Source organism: Cupressus sempervirens, chromosome 4 (assembly GCF_028749045.1).
Source record: "Cupressus sempervirens isolate cs-2001-9-10 chromosome 4, ASM2874904v1, whole genome shotgun sequence".
In the NCBI taxonomy this organism is placed as follows: Eukaryota; Viridiplantae; Streptophyta; class Pinopsida; order Cupressales; family Cupressaceae; genus Cupressus; species Cupressus sempervirens.
Window position 1 is genome coordinate 547,481,509 of NC_143121.1, and position 13,653 is coordinate 547,495,161.

Genomic DNA, 13,653 nt, shown 5'->3' on the forward strand with positions numbered 1-13,653 from the left:
TTTATCATCTTCCTCCATCTGGTTCCTGTCTTTGAGATTATCCCAAAGAGAGAGGATGTTGTCGTTGATCGAAGCGAGGAGGGAGATCATTTGACTAGCCAGGTTGTGATTGTAGTTCTCAATATTTTTTACTCTCCTCTCCATCAGAGTCTCCCAACTGTTCCAGTCGCCTTGGCTTTCAGCACTTGTCTTGCTCTTGATTTTTTCCATTTGGGAAACCCTATCTCTGACATCCTCAAGCTCATGGAAAAGCCATTTAATCGATCTGAAGTTGTCGATCATGCTATTGCGGGCATTGTTCAACAGATTCATACCCGTTTCTCTTTCATTATCAGAAATAGCCACCATAGCCGGGTCAATTAGCTCATTGAGTCTAGGCTTCTCGAGGTCGCCCACCAGGAGTTGGGGGTTCATTGCCTCTCTGTAAATTCCCATAGTGGCCATTCTCACATTGAAGTTCTTCCAAGCCTTCCTTCTATTATTAACTTGCACTTCCCCATCAATCTGTCCAGAGTTTTCATTTTCCTCCAAAGGAGGTTGGGGATGTATAGGGGAGAGGGGAATGGGCAGAGAATCCTTTCCCTGACTGCTGGATCGCTCCATGCTCTCTCCTTCCCTCTTCTGTCTTTTTCTCAGTTTCTCCTCATCCAGCTCCTCCTTCGAGACCTTGTCAGAATCATCAGTATCCATTTCCTCCTCCTCCTCAGCAGAGCCAATTTTAGCTGGGGTATGACCTCTAGGGCTCTTTCTGCTGGGTAATTTGATAGAGGGGTAATCCTTCTTATGGCTTTTAGTCTTCTTACCAGAATGCTCAAAAACCTCATCAGAGCTGATGCTCTCGACATCATCGGAATCTGAGGAAAAACTGGAGCTGCTCTTGTCAACATCCGCCCCCTGGATAGGGTTTTTGCTAATGGTTTGAGCGTGGAAATGCTCATGAATCAGAAGCAGAAGACCCTCATGCAGAGCCGGGTTGACGGTAGCTTTCTTTTTAAAACTAGAAATGGCCTTGTTCATCAAGTTAAAAAGATAATATGGGAAGGAGATCTTACTACCATGCCGAAAATGATTCAGAATCACAAAATGGTGAGTCCTAACCCTATCAAACCTGGGGTCTAAGGTTATATATTCAATGACAACGTAGAGAACATACCTCTAGAGCTTCTTTATAGTATCTGTTACAAAAAATGTCTCTTTCTTGCCCAGCTTGTTCAGCTCTTCAGTGTTTTTCACAAAATCCTTGATAGCATTAGAAGACATCTTCTTGTCTCTGAAAAATTTATGCCCCTCCTTCAGAATCCCCGTGACTTCAGCAACCACATCCTCAATAATTTGAAAGTAGACCCCATTCACCTTAACCTTTCCATTATTCCACGAATTCACCATGCTGTTAGTGATCTCAGGATCCGAGCCATGAAGTTTCTCGAAGAAATTAGTAACCCCACCCTTTTTTAGCTCTCTCCAAACTTTGGCCTTGTTCTTCCACTTCTGAACTTCCCCCACCGGCTCCTTTCTGCTCCTCTCACCCATCATGTTTACCTGATCAACTTCCACAATTCTCATGAACTCTGATTTGTGCAAGTTATTTGCATTCGAAAAAATGGTAATGTTTCTTTTATGATACCCATGAATAAACCCTTTTCTAAAAATAATGGTATCGTCCTTTCGAACGTGTTGAAATGTCAGAGGAAACCCCTTTTGCTGGTGCAAATCATGATGCCAATAATGGCACTTACCATTTAATAAGAAATCCTTATTATCCATAATTGCATTGGATTTGAGCCTTCCTTCCCAAGATATTATCTTGGTCGATGAGCAACTTTTCCTCTGCCGAAAAATATTTTCCAGCATGCCAGGACAGATTATTGGTGGTGTTAACCCCTTTATTAGCAAACCAATCAGCGACTGGGTTTGCCTCTCTGTAAACATGAGTGACGTGGACTTCATCGAACTTTGTGAGAGTGGCGCAAGTCTCAGCAATTATGTTCGCAATCATCCACGAGGGAGGGGAAATACCATTAATGGTATTAATAATGTTTTTGGAGTCCCCCTCAAGCCAGAGTTTAGTAATCTCGGCTTCAAAAGCCAACTTGACCACCTTACTCACGGCTCTAGCTTCAGCCAGATGAATAGTCTGGATTCCCAACGGGGAAGGAAAGGCAGCTATTCCCTCCCCATAGCTATTTCTTATGATTCCACCGCAGCCTGAAGGGCCTGGGTTACCCTTGGAGGCCCCATCAAAGTTGGCTTTTGACCAACCATCTGGGGGGAGAAGCCAGCTAGCATCCTGCCTTTTGAGGTTCCTGTCTTTTTCTTTAGCTATCTTTCTGTCCCCTTCTTCTTCTTCTTCCTCCTTCAGCACTTGGAGATTTTCCTTTATATTCTTTGAGACCTTCCTGCTAAGGATTATAGTCGGCTCCTCTCTGTCTCTAAATATTCTATTATTCCTTTCCTTCCAGATTCCCCAGCAAAAATGGGGTAAAATCCAGTCCGAGTGATCCTGCCGACCAGCAATCTTACAAAGACCTTTCCACTGATGGAGAAAATCCATGAGATTATCCGGTTTGCACCAGAGGGTTTCATTATCATGAGTGATGACATTCCACACCTCGCTGGCATAGTCACATAAGATGAAAATGTGATTTCCGGTCTCAGCCTGATTCTTACACAAGGGACATCTACTGGGCATAACATGTCCACGCTTCATGAGATTGTCATGAGTAAGGATTTTGTTCTGAAGAGCCAGCCAGTAAAAAATGTTGATCTTTGGAGTAAGACCCAAAATCCAAGCCTTCGCCCAAGGGGCCTTCTCTTTTAAGCTCCAAAGGGAATTATAGCCTAAGGCAACAGAGTATCTTCCATTAGGATTATCCCTCCAGACCAGCTCATCCCCCAAATTGATAGGAATCATGGAATTGAGCATAAGCATTATAGGAGTCAAGTCCTCAGAGATGAGGGATAGGTCACTCCATTCTTGGCCATTCCAATAATCACAAACTTTGGACCCAATTTGATCAGTACAAGCTGTCATCCATCTCTCAAAAATAGGGTTATTGATAAGTGGATCTTGGGAAAGCCATCTATCCGACCAGAACTGGATGTCCTTCCCATTTCCCAATTTCCATGATATCCTGGCCTTATCTAGATCCCTGGCTTTCATGATCCCATTCCAAATGTTCGATCCTTTTGGGATATCTTCATTAAAAAGGATGAAAAGAAGAGTGGGTCTTCTAAGGTACTTGTTTACCAGGGTGTCCCTCCATTCACCGGTGCTACTGAAGATCCGCCATATTTGTTTAGCTAGGAGAGCCTTATTGAGGTGAGTGATCTTTCTAATGCCCAGACCTCTGTACCTCATAGGGAGGCATACCTTCTCCCAAGCAACAAGAGGATATCTTTTCTTCCCTTCATTACCATTCCAGAGGAAGTCTCTCTGGATTTTCTCCATTCTTTCAGCTATTTTCCCCAAAATTCCAAAGAGGCTCAGGGCATAGATTGGCAGATTTTGAAGAGAAGATTTGACTAAGAGGCATTTCCCCGCTTGACTAAGAGAGACCCCTTTCCAACCAGCCATCTTCCTATTGAATCTATCCAAAATATCATTCCAAAAAGACTCCGGGGGTGAGGATCCCAAGGGAAGACCAAGATAGGTAGAGGGGAAAGAGCCTACCCCACAACCCAAAATCCTGGCGATTTTACTTTGTCTAAACTCAGAGGTGTTGGTGAAAAAGAGCGAGCTTTTGTTCTAATTAATCAGCTGACCCGTCCCACTGGAGTAAGTATCAAGAATCTTCTTCAGGGCTCTGGCCTCTTTGACAGAAGCTTCCCCCCCCAAGATAGTATCGTCAAAAAATTGCTGATGAGTGAAGGGAACACAATTTGAGGAGGGAAGGATCCCTTTGATACAAGCCTCACGCTTTCTACGGTCTATAAACCTTCCTAAGCATTCAGCTAAAATGATGAACAATATGGGCGAAAGGGGGTCTCCTTGTCTGAGGCCTCTAGAAGGTTTGAAAAAATTAGAAGGGACTCCATTAACCAGAACAGCCAAGGAGGAGGTGGAGACCAATTGAGAGATAATTTTGCAAACTTTACTGTCAAAGCCAAAAGTCGAGAGGACCTTCCCAAGGAGAGACCAGTCCACCCTGTCATAAGCTTTAGAAAGATCCAGTTTGAGAAGCATACCTTCCCGTTTGGATGCCTCAAGAGAGTGGATGATTCGTGCACCATCTGGACAGAATCCAAAATTTGTCTCCCTGGAACAAAACCCGATTGATGCTGCGAGATTATCATGGGCAATATCTTGAGCATTCTTAAAGTGAGAACTTTAGAGATGATCTTGTAGAGAGAGTTGCACAGACTAATAGGTCTGAAGTTGTCCAACGAGTCCGCCCCAGGGGATTTAGGAATGAGAACCACAAAAGTTGAGTTTAGCTCCTTGAGAATAGATTTGGCTCCAAAGAATTCCTAGAAAGCCTGAACAACCTCTCCCATGATCACCGGCTAGAACCTTTGGAAGAAAAAAGTGGGAAAACCGTTCGGGCCTGGAGCCTTGTCAGCAGGCAGAGAAAAGAGAGCCTCTCTAACTTTCGAAGCCTTAGGAATAGCACAGAGCTGTTTATTATGGATAGGTTGAATGAGCTGAGGGATACAGTGTAACAAATCCTCTTGGTCCAAATTGGAAAGCATTGGGTCCTCAGAGAGAAGGCAAGAGAAAAAGGAAACAGCTTCTTCCGAGATGGCAGATTCTTCAATTAACAGCTCCTGCCCCTTTCTAATACCATAGATCCTATTACTAGCACGGTGCTTGAGGGTGGTTAGGTGAAAAAATTTAGTGTTCCGATCTCCTTCCTTTAGCCAGGTGATCCTTGATCTTTGCCTCCAAAATTTTTCTTCCTTATTAATAATGTTGTGAATTTCAGACAGGGTCTTGAGCTCTGAAACCTTGTTGGTCTCAGTGTAATCTTCCTTCTGAATGCAATCTTGGATAATAGTTAGATTATCAAATAACTCTTTCTTTTCATGGAAGATGTGACCAAAATCAGACTTGTTCCAAATTTTAATCATCCTCTTCACATTGCTAAGTTTTTTGGTGACTCTGAACATGGCTGAGCCCTCCACCTCTATCCCCCACCATAGCTTGATATTATCCATGAGGTCAGGGTGAGAGGTCCACTTTATCTCAAACCTGAAAGGATGGTATCTCCTGTGTACCAGAGGGGAAACCACAAGAGAAATGGAAGAGTGATCCGAACCAATTCTGGGAAGCAGGGATAGTCTGCAGCTGAAGGATTGAAGCCAGTCCGAAGATATAAGAGCTCTATCCAGCCTAACCTGAATGCAATCATGGCCTTTTCTCTTGTTTGACCAGGTAAAGGATCCGCCCTTAAGCTCTACGTCCATAAGGGCCAAATTATTTATGAAGTTAGAAATATCCTGTTTACTTTCCCAATCCAGGGGTTTACCTCCCTTTTTCTCTTTATCTTCTAGCGGTGTGTTAAAGTCTCCCATGATTATACCTTTCTTAATGTCACAATATTGCACCATATTACCAACTTTGGTCCAGAAGTTTTTTCTATCTCTCTTATTATTGGGGGCGTAAATATTCACTAAATACCAGGAATCATTGGTAAGCAAATGTTGAACTCTGCAGAAAAGAATGTTATCTTCATCATACTCAGCTACTATATTGAAATACTTATCATTGAAAAGTAACAGCAGTCCTCTAGACGCTCCTTCAGAGTTAGAGGCTATGCCCTTCATGCTATTGTTGAACTTAATATTTTCCATCCTTTCCTTCTTCATTTTAGTTTCCTGGATTAGAAACACATCAGGCCTTTGGTCCCTTATCATGTTTCTAATAACTTCTTGCTTGTGGGTTCCATTGAGTCCACGAATATTCCAAGATAAGATCTTCATGATTTAACTACTGAGCATGCTTCCTGGATGGTGCGCTGCGTACCATCCTTAATGTTTCTTCTGGCTTCCTCTTTCCTGATTTCATTCTTGTTTTTCCTTCCCACTAGGTTAGATTTGTGTCCGAGATCAGCCTTGGCCATGCTTCTAGTAGAAGGGGGAGATACCGAAGAAGGATCCCTACTATTCTTCTTCTTTCTACTCCTGACTTCCGTCCAAGGATTCTCTTCTCCCTCTAGTCCTTTGTCCAGCCAAGCATCAATTCTCGCCAAATCTTCCATTGTCGATGCAGACAGCCTCTCTATGATTCTGTTTACTATTGAAGGGGGGGGACAACACACCGGGTTAGGGTCCTGGGACATGGGTTCCCCCTCCTTTGGTTCTACCATGGAGTTCGGGACAAAGGAAAGTTTCAAGTCATCCTCCTGAGAATCCAGAGGGGGAAGAGTCATTTTTTCACCTATCTCCTCAGATTTCTTCTCAGATTCCTTCACATTGGGGAGATGTGTTGAATCGTCTTTCACTCCTTCCTCTTCTCCCCCTCCTAAGTTTCCCGTCACCTGAGGAGGCCCTGATTCCTCTTGGGGCGCATTAGGAGCAGAATTTGTTTTTTCTTCTGCCTCTCCATTTGCCTTGACTTGTGATGCTTTTTTCCTCCATTCTTTTTTGGGATCTAGAGAATCTTTTATCCTCCCTTGTGGACAAGCCTTTCCCACCGTACTCTTCCCTTTGAAAAGTGGACATGATCCAGCCTTGTGGCCAGCCTTCTTACAATGGAAACAAGCGAAAGGCACACTTTCATAGTCAATCTTTTGAGATCTATTTCCCAGACGAGATTGTAGTTCTAAAACTTGAGGCATGTCCTAGCCTTCAATGACTCCTACATAGATTCTTGCGTAGTTCAATCTTTTCTTAGCAGCTGTGACAGGGTCAATGGAAAGGAGCTCTCCAAAGGTCCTGGCTATGCCATCAAAGACATCCTCATGCCAATATTCCAAAGGAAGTTCCAGAAATCTTAACCAAACTGGAACCTGAGATTGGAAATCATTGTTCAAATCCAAGTTGGATGTCCATTTTTGCAATATTAGGTTGGATCTTCCCAAAGACCAGTTCCCAGCGCATAGTATACAAGAAAAATCTTCCGAGCAAGAAAACTCGAAAGACATGAAGCCTTTGGCCATAGCAGTCACATCTACATGCCCTTTAAGGTCCCATTTTCTCCTCATAAATGTCCTCACTACATCAATATTAGGTCTTGGCCCTACAAATTTTCCTACCAGAGTGTTCGCCATGCTTAGGATATTGTGGTCAATAATTTCCCTAGGGATTTCCAGAGCAAAAATACCTTTCTCCTTATCAGATTTGTCAATGACTTTTGGGAAAGACGATTTACCTGATGGTTTTATCCCGAATAGATTTGACCAGCGTCCCCATGTCCCAGATGGTCCACTGCCCACATGGGGGGGAGGGGGAATCTTCTCACCTGGATGGGGCATCAAAACCCATGGGTCCCCATCCTTTGAGGCATCCTCATCTTTCCCCTCCGTTTCCTGCCCTGCGCTTGCTGCATGCCTTGCTGCATGCCCTCCTGCAGACGTGGTCTCCTATCTCCCGCCTTTCTCCAGATTCGAAACAATGTGATTCGAATTGCAATTCTCGACCGCTCCATCCCTCTCTCTCATCGTGCCCATCCTGTTGTAAACAATTGTTGTAAACCATGGGAAGGAAGAATTAAAGGAAGTTGTTATGATACCTAAGGCTAGACCTAAGCCTAGGATACATAAATTTCCTAGGGACTTTTTCACCTTGTCCAAATAGATGTGGAGCTTGTCAACACATCTAAAACATTTTCATTACCAAATACTTTGCAAATTTGCACATACATGTAAAGATCAAGCTGAAGGTGTAGGTTTGATATTGCAAGGACTCTGTCTCAGACCAAAAATTGGGTAAGAAATGTAAATCATGCATTTAAAGGTTTACTTGAAGTGAAAGGGAATAATGTGATACCCCGTCGAAAGATCACAAGTAGAATTTTAAGTTTTCAACTCAGTGTTGCAGAGTTAATGCAAGTAGCTTCTGACATTTAGGGTTATGTTAAGCCTCATTACAGTGACACTATAGGAAAAGTTGATTGAAAAAAAAAAATAGAAAAAATAAAATCTGAAGCATGTTTCTTTATTGAGATGATTAAGAAAAGAATTTGATGATCACGTTAGCTTCAAATAAAAAGAGACAATTTGAATATTGTTATATGTGTCTCTAAAACATTATAAATCTAGAGGAGATGTACCAGATACTTTTCTCTTTTCAGTAATGAATCCATGAGATAGATGCATTCCCATTTGGCAAGTCCAAACCCTAAATGTTAGGCAACAATTCAAAGATAGCCTTCACTTATACATCTCAAAATCATCACAAAGGAGAACTTCATCCAAAAAAGTCCAAATTCAAATTGTTTAGGTTACAAGTACACCACTATAAAATGGTGTGTATGAAGAGATGTGTAGATAATAAATTAGCTAGAGAGTTAGATAATTGCCTAATACCAACAACCCATTTACTATATATTAGAAACCTATGACTCTATTTTCCTAGAATATTTTTTTGTAATTGATTCATTTTCTTCATTTAATTTAGATATTTAGAGCTAAGCCTAGATTTCTTCCCAGCAAAGAGAAGATCGAGCTTCTTCAAGATTAATAATTATTCAAAGCTTTCGCTTACTTCTACGAGTCTCCATCCTTGTTTGAGCCCCAGAGGTCAATCATCTAGTCCAATGAGAATAAATGCTTTTTTGGTAATTTTGTTAGTAGCTTCAACAAAACTATACAAAAAAATCATTATGCCTTCACTTATTATTGAGAGACCTTAGAATTTAGAGATGGATTATCAACAAAATGGATATCGAGTAGCTGATTACCAATTGTAAAAAGATTACCTTAAATTTGTACCTAAATTCTACATATAACCAAAAGCATTAGTGTCAATAACATTGAGTTAGGAAGCTAGCAGAAATCTATGTTTGATAGATTCCTCTATTTGAAAAGCTTATTTGATGATATCACTCACATTAGCCCTTGTAAAGGACAAGAAAACAAAGTCTCTACTATCTTGTGAAGAAAGATTCAACGTTCAACCAATTGACTGAATTGAGTATGATTAAAATGAAATCATACCTTTTTTAGGCATAAGCTATGTCAAAATCTATCTTTAAAAAGATTCTTTTCACTGACTTTGTTCCACAAGGACACATGCCCCAAAAAAACTTGCCTACCCTATAGGGAAACAATTCCAAGACGTGTAAACTTGGGAGAAACATCCCCCCACTGAACCACCACCTCTTCCACCTTCATTAGTGATGCCCCTAGGTCACTTGCTATATTGCACATGCCATTACATACTAAGTACAATCTTTGACTTAAGAAAATTAGTTTTGCATTCATTGGGTTCTTACAGAGATGTTATATTGCAAACTATGCCTTTAATATTTCAATTCACTTCAATTTGTGTATTAGTGCCACCCCTCCACCACTACTTTGCCATCGTCCCCCTTGCTGTCAAAATCCATCTTTAAAATGATATTTTTTGATTGTCTTTGTTCCAAAAGAACAATTTCCAAAAATAAAATTGGGTACCCTCTAGGGAAACATTTCATAAACTTGGGGACTTGGAAAGAATGCCCCCCTATAGGACCACTACCTCTACCACCTCCATTGGTAGTACCCTAGGTTGCTTTCTATATGGAGTATGCCATCACATACTAAATGAAATCTTTAACTTTAAAAAATTAGTTTGGCATTCATTGGACACTTGTAGAGATGTTATATTGCAGATTTTTCCTTGAGGATTTCAATTTAGTTCAATTTGTATATCAGCACCACCCCTCCACAACTACTCTACCCTCCTCCCCCTATCATCCCCAAATTCAGGCCTTTGGTCCCCTGCCTCCAAAACCTATCCCCTAATGTTCCCACATCCCCCTATCAGGAAACTTTTTGGAACATTGCTTGTCTATTCAATACCTTCCCATATAGTGATAGTATAATTTCAAACTAGTTTGTTACCTTAAAACAATTTTTACTGTCAATAGCTCTTTCCTTGGCAAGGATTTTAGTCAAAATTCTTTTAGAAACATTCAAAAAGGTAATAGGATAATGAATACCTGCATTCTCTATTTTGGAGCCCTATCAAATGTGTCTAATTAGTGCATCAACTAGCTTGCCTATGATTCTTATTTTAATGGGTTTCTCAAAAATCTTGAATAAGCATCCTTACATTTAATTGATAAAACATACCATCTCAATGCAAAAAAAATTCTTGCACAATTCTATCAAAACATGTAGCCAATTAAAAGTACAAAGAATAGGGAAAATGATTGTCTTTTATTATTTTATATTGACACTATTGTATTACTAGTTCTAGCAGCCAACTAGAGCCTCATTTTGTGCAAAATTTTGGCTATATCAAGAAGGGTGCATGCTACAGAGTTATATGAAAATGTTCTAAGACTCTAAAATTATATTTGTGTGGTTACACTTGTTGAAAATAGATGTAAAATGTTATATTATGTAGACAACCATGAAACAAATGTAAGAAATTCTTTGAATGTTTATGCTGAAAATGTCCTTATGCTTAATTATAGAGCAGTCTCTTAGCTTACAGACTACATTGATAATGAACCATGACAAAGTAATTTTATTTACAAGAATGGGATCAACCCTAAACAAAAATAAAAGTACATAATTACAAGGTTGCACCCAAAGAAAATCCAAGAAAGAATTTAAATTGAGAACACCAATTTTAAACTAATATTAAAATGTAAGGGTACATGATGAAGATCCATAAGAAAATTGTGGATGAACTTTTTGGTTCTTTCTTCATTGCACAAAATTTCTACTCACTATGGAAAATGAAGAACCCTTACTTCAAGGTATTTGTGAATGCATATCTCATAGTAAAACATACTTTACCTATCAAAAGCCCTAACCAAACCTAGTTCATGCAATTTTTACCAAGATTGCATCTTACATAGCTAGTTAAAAATTCCATGGACAAAGACTATTATATTTACTTAGTCAACCACATGACAACTCAACAACTCTCAAACAACTGAACTCTCCAATAGGTGACCCCAATTGCTACACAAATGTTCACTTCTTATGATACTGAATGGCTATGATTATATTTTTTGCATCTTTTTATTGAGGTCAAATTATATGCTCCTCCCTTACTTGTGTTTTAAATGCACACAAATTGATTGAGAAACGTTGTCCAAAAGTAGGGAAAATTTACAAGTTAAAATTGTCTAAATGATTGTTATTCTAAATAAATTTGTGAGAATTGTCTTAGTCTCTATAAGTCATCATGAAAAATAGTGTTTTCTACTATTTGAGAGGATTTTGTATGAAATTTCTAAGAATTGAGGCTTCTGTGAACATCAAAAAATTTGGTGGCTAATGATATTGGAGGAAAATGATGATATTGGTGGCTATTTCTCTCAAAAAAACCCATGATTGTTGGCATCTGCATTCATAGGTGGGCTGCAGTCAAATTCCCTAGGAGGGGTTGCCTAGGTGATTTAGCTGATCTAGAAATTTTATTTTATTGGAGGAGGAATCATCCCATATTTCTAAACAATAAACTCATCAAGGTCTAAGCTATGCATACCTGACAGGGTCTGTGTTACCTAATTGGGTACTGACTCAAAATGGGTAGACCAGTAAGATGTCCACATTCTCTTGCATCTTCTACTTATCTAACAAAATTTATGAAAAAGAAAACAAATTATTACATACCTTAATTTTAGGAAAGTCCATGAAATTATCAACTAGGGCTAGTTTAGGATAGTCATTGCATTCCAGATCCAATTAACTTTGTTGTCATGGAACAAGACTAATCCCAGCATACCCATTATATGCTCTTTAAGGTGGAAAGTAAATGACCAAGAAATATGGAGTAATAAAAGCTATAGTTCATTGTAAAAAAAGAATAACTCCCCATGAGATGTGACATTTCTATTGTCCTTCTCGTGCAATGGCATACAAATGCCAATTCAGGTGATGTGCAATTCCTGGCATAAACTTCCAACTAAACAGGGTATGATCCAGTAAACAAGGCTAATAAAGTATTGATCAATGACATCACTAGAAAGTAAACAAGGCTAATAAAATACCAATATGGGCTAATAATACCTATGGAAGATTTGTCCATGAATTTTTTTGATCTGCCAAGCCCTTTTTTCACAAAAAGCTACAACCTAGGACAATGGATAGCATTCTACTAATTTAGAGACAAAACTAGTGCTTCCCTAATAAAAAAGTGTTTATAGAGAAATAAGAAGAGAACATACCCAAGATCTGATGTTGCTCTTGAGAATGGTGATGTTAACTTCAACGGTCATCTCCAAAGAAGAGGTGACTCTAATGACATGGTATAAGATACTGAAAGATTTTATCGATAGCCACCATACATAGACAATGGTTTCAAAGCCCCAAAAGAAAAATAAAATGTAGTTTGAATAGATGATCTTGGTGGCCATAAAGTACAGGGTGTTTGATTCTTACCTTCTTTCTCCTCTCCCATTGATCCTATGCCAAACTCCCTCCTACTGTAGTCGCACACACGAAAAAAAAATGAACACTGCCTTGCCCTTTTTTATTATCACATCATATGTTTGGAAGGTCAAAATTTTGACTATCAATTTAACCATGGTCAAATTTTCAATGATATCCGGCCCACTTTTTAAAAATAAATGAATTTAACAACCCGAATAGGCCTTTGGTCAAAAATTTTGGTCGAAAATAGGGGCCTAATGTACTAGTGTATAGAATGAATTGAAGGTTGAGAAGGAAAAGCTTTACAAGCCTAGTGAAAGCATCAAGTAATTTGAAAAACTAATGGAAGCACTAAGGCCAAAGAATGACACTATTGGTTTAGACTATTCTACTACTAAGCAAGAAGAATAATCTAAAAGTGGTGAAAAAAGGAACAATAAAGGAAATTACAATAAGCCCACTTCTCATCACTATGGAAAATTGGGTCACATAGCTAATGTTTATAGGAGAAACACTAGAAATAAAAACCCTAAATAGAAATTCAAGGGACACTATCACAACTGCAAGAAGCAAGGACATTAGGCACAAAAATATGGGACCAAGACCACCAACACTCATAGATTTGAAGGTTATTGTTACAACTATTAGAAGTATGGATACAAAACATATGAATGAATATCCAAATCTAAGTGAACATCAAACAAATAGAAAAAGGTACACCACAATAGAAACTCTTATGCTTGTGATTACAACACAAGGTACAATTTTTAGTATTACCAAGAATATAGTCACATTCCTAAAAATTACATAAATACTCATTTCAAAGGTAACTACAATAGATGGTTGACTAGGATTGTATGCTTTAGTTATCTTAAGACTGGCCATGTCAGTAGAAACTATCCAACTTGGTCACCTACATCAAGCAATGAAGACAAAAAAGAAAAAGGAAATGTTGATGCTAAAAATGTGAAGAGGTAGATGCACAAGACATGGAAAAAGAAGGAAGATTGCAACACATCAAATTTAGATGAGGTCAGTTCATCCAATGGATTAGGTGATCACATCACCCAAACTAGGAAATTAAAGGTATGTGTGGAACTGACATTGGAAAAGTTAAATGATGCATAAGTTCCAAATATTGAAGATTTGAAAAGATCATATTAGCATGAATTAAGATACA